The sequence below is a fragment of the Berghia stephanieae genome, chromosome 6, assembly GCF_034508935.2.
Source record: "Berghia stephanieae isolate SIO BIC M18660-M18661 chromosome 6, UCSD_Bste_1.3, whole genome shotgun sequence".
Lineage (NCBI taxonomy): Eukaryota > Metazoa > Mollusca > Gastropoda > Nudibranchia > Aeolidiidae > Berghia > Berghia stephanieae.
The window spans coordinates 59,436,384-59,440,984 of NC_088365.1; positions in this window are offsets into that span (position 1 = coordinate 59,436,384).

Here is a 4,601-nt window from a genome sequence, read left to right on the forward strand (position 1 = left end):
GAGTAAATCCTGCTGAATAACAGTTACAGCAACCATAGATGTTGTTTAACACAAAACAGGCCCAATCCAAATTTTTAAAAAGTAATGTGTTTTATCAAATTGGATGCGTATTTTTCTCGGAAACGCTGAAACTAAGTGTTTTTCTGTTGCCCCCGAGTTCGCAGTTCATTGTTGTTGGACGGACCAATCAAAAACTGGGGCGACTGCCAGCGTGCTAAGCGAAAACGAAACAAAGAGGCCACACAAACTTTTATGCTTTTGATTCCCTAGATGAAAAAAAAAAGGGGATAAACATAATATTGGTTTGAAAATGGACAATTAAAAGGCAACTATTAATGTTACAACCTCATCGTGACTTTTGAGACACTCACATAATAGTTGACTGAATCGGAGTGAGTGCGAGCGACGAAAACTCGCGCTCTGCGTCTGCTCGACTTTCGCACCGAGGTCAAAAGGCAATTTTATCAGAGAAAAAACATGCAAACAAAAAAATGGAATCGAAAAATAATATGAACTTACCGTTTCGACTAGATGTTTCAACCATCGACGCTGCTCTAGAGAGCACATCAAGCGGAGATTCCATCATTGTGATGTTGTTTGTAAAAAATCCTTCGGAGTGTGAAAGGAAGTTGGCACCGGTTATCTCCCAGGCTCTTTATCCTGCGATGAATGAACGCATTCCAAAAGAAGAAAAAAACGCACAACTTGCGGTGAAAACTTGACCAAAATTTCAAAGAATTAAAAACATAGCATTAAAACTAAAATCTAACACGAGCTTTAATCTCACAAGTTGGAAACTTCACCCCGATTCAAAAGTTTTCTCAGTCTTGATTGTGATAAAACGCTGCGAGTGTGAGAGCCAACCATCGGCCAGGAATGATCGGAATTTAGGTGGTCACATGACTTGAAAAGGACTTATCATGTGATAGAAGAAAATGATATGGGTGGAGTCTAGAAAGTTATTTTATTTTCAAGACAGTTAATTTCACAACAAAAAGTAGCTCAACTTTTTATTATTTGTTCATGAATTTGATAAATATCAAATAATGACTCTTGATTCTCTTACATAACAAATGAAAATGCCATTCGGTATGTTATGAAAACCTGCGGTGGCAACAGCTCGATAAACATGCACGGTTGTTTTTATCATTTCATGGCCGGAATTACTGGAATGCTGCTATTACGATTGTGACGTCACTCTGCAATACATGAGTAGATTATTTAAATGAAATGGAAAAAGAAATATTTTAATGTATTCGAATCACAAAGTGCCATTTTGATTTTTTTAAAATCATGATAAAGATATCCACATTCCAAGCAGACAACCTCATAGAAGCATAATAATCGACCATAACATTTTGTTTCTTGACTTTTATTTTTCTTTGACTTATAATAAAAGTTGTTTGCTTTGGATTTTTTTTCTCTCTCCTTTTTTTATTTTTTTTTATCTTATTATTTTCTTCTTCTTTTTTTAATACTTTGGTTTGCTACTTTGCTTGTTTGTTTGTCTGTCTGTTTGTTTTGTCTGTATTTTGATCATATTAAATGCTACTAACGACGGTAGACATTTTTGGGTGCTACTACTGAATTGAAAATAAAGTTTGTAAAGACTTCCCTTAATCTCTTTGTAGAAAAACGTGAGTTATATACAATATAGCGCAATATCCATTCATCAAGCAACTAAAGCCCATAGTGCTTTATATCTATGCGGCTATGTGGTCTAGTGGTATGACACTAGCTTTCGGATCGGAAGGTGGCGTTGTTAAGATGAATAAACAAAAACATTGATGGGCAGGAAATAGTATGCTCCTTTGTAAGTAAGCACGATTAAAAATAGATCACTAGCTACGGTATCTATAACAGGTGCGCAATTAATTAAGTCAAAATTCATCCTGTTTTGTTAATAAAGGGGAAACACGAAAAGTCCATTTTTATCTGTTTTCCTATATTAAATTGAAGCTTAAATTCAATTTCACATAGTTATTTATTTCTTCGAGCTCCGAACAGCAACATTTACATTGCCTATTATATATATATACAGTGGATTCCTGATAATATCGGACCAGACAAATTGGTTGATTTTAAACAGGTTTGGCTTTATCCATGGCCAATGGAACACAGATATAGAACAGAAAATTTGGGACCAACAAGGGCTGTTGACAGTCAAACGTATAGTTAGTTTTGGGAGGTGATATTTTTTTCCTTGTAAATCATCTCTCTGTAATGCACTGTATTATGTTTTGTTTACATGTTATATATGATTTGTAAACATTTGAGTGCTTCCTCTTAGTGGTGACTTGTGCTTAACGCCAGGATGGGACATTTATGTGATCTCAAATTAAGTACTTTGATGGTGTGCTCTTGGTTGTCAATGGTGGTGAGAAGTAAATGAGGGTATGGAGACGTGTCAGATGAAAACAAATAATAAAAATATCACAGTGCCAAATTGGCAACCCCGGGTCTAACTGATAAGACACCCTACCATCTGACTGTCTGACTGAGAGAGAGAGAGAGAGAGAGAGAGAGAGAGAGAGAGAGAGAGAGAGAGACTGAGAGAAAGAGAGCGGCAGAGACGGGGACAGACAGACAGAGAGAGAGAAAGAAGAGAGAGAGAGAGAGAGAGAGAGAGGGGGGGAAGAGAGAAAGAGAGAGAGAGAGAGAGAGAGAGAGAGAGAGAGAGAGAGAGAGAGAGAGAGAGAGAGGACGCACTCACAACTGGACAGCTGTTGCTATTGCGGACGCTCGACGACCTCTCTGTCTCTTATTCACCTTCTTAGTTTTTCACTTGGAATATCTCCACACACCCTTATAATGTTGTCCGCATACCAACGTCAACGTATGTGTAGGTTTTATGGAAGAGTGTCATGAAAAAAAAAAAAAAGGGGGGGGGGGGGAACCAAACAAAAGAAAAGGAAAAAAACAACAACACAACAAAACAGACAAGATGCTACATCATTATTGTATTCCAAGACAAAAGCTGAACACAAGACAAGTTGTCTATGTGGTCTAGTGGTATGACACTCGCCTTCGAATCGGAAGGTCCTGCGTTCTATTCCCGTTCTGAGCGGCGCATAGTCGAGTCCTTGGAAAAGACTCTTTACTCACATTCTCTCACCGTATTCAGGTGTAAAATTAGTACCTGACCGTTTACATCGTTGTCTCTGTCGGAAAATAATTGTAACATGTCTGGACCTAAATACTGTTAAGTGTTGCTGTTGGCTAGAGACCTCTTGTAAAGCGATTTGAGCTTTTTTAATAAAAAAAAATAATTCAGTCTCATGGGTCCCTATCGTCTTGTAGGCTACTTATCTGCAGATCTGATAAACCTAATTGCTATGGGCTCATTGTTGTAATGAAAATGCACTCAAAGCAAAACATATTATAACAATACATACCAGAGAGATGATTCAAAGAGGAAAAAAAAATCATCTCCCAAAACTGTATCTATACATTTGACTGTTTCCCTCCCAGCCACGACCAGGACAAAAAAAATAATAAATAGACCACGTAATATCATAGCTAAGACAAAGACAGAGAGGAACTTGAAAAACAGATATAGATGGAATGTAGTTGACGTCACTCAAGCCTTTGTTATTGTATTTTGCCATCCGCGTTTATGAGTAATTCTCACGAAACTGTATTAACCAGACTATAAAAGTTTATGGTTACACATAGTTTTGTGTGTTGGTCCATACTTCCGGATGGCAATATTGTGAGCTTCTTCGCCGAGCGCATACTATGTATAGGGTAATAAAAGACAGAAAGCAAACCCCCTGCCCACTGTGGGAGGTCAGAAAACGTCATCTTGTCAGCAGAGAACAACTCAAAAACTAAAAAAACGTTTAAAAAAATTATAGATGTCGTGTTTAAAAAAATATATCAACGACACACACACACACACACACACACACATATATATATATATATATATATATATATATATATATATATATATATATATATATATATATATATATATATATATATATATTGGAGAGATGTTTTGAATGTAGAAAGAATATCTCACAAATAGATAGATCCGTTCTAGTACTGTTTTCCTCTCGACAAGACTCCAGACAGGGCCCATGTGAAAACTAATCATGGGGTCACTCCATTACAAGTACAAGGAGGATACAAAGCACATAATAAAAAGGACATAAATGATATCGTAGAGGCATGGAGGAGATGATAGCATGGCTGTGTTGACCAAAGCAGATCCACCAGTCCTATGGGGATGAAGGTGGGGGTGGGGGGGGGAGAGAGAGAGAGAGAGAGAGAGAGAGAGAGAGAGAGAGAGAGAGAGAGAGAGAGAGAGAGAGAGAGAGAGAGAGAGAGAGAGAGAGAGATGTTTTTGTTTTGATGAGACACATATATCCAAAAACACAAACCACAAATGTAATTTTTATTTTTATTTTTTAAATAGAAAAAACAAACAAAAAAAAAAAAAAAACAAGATAAAGAAACATAAACAAAGAGCAAACATTTTGAAAACAGGGAATAAATACCAAAAACAACAAAATCAGTGTGCTTTTTTACTCAGTTTATTCTTCTTGAAATAAAATGCAATGATAATATACAATAGGATGTATTGCGAACATAAT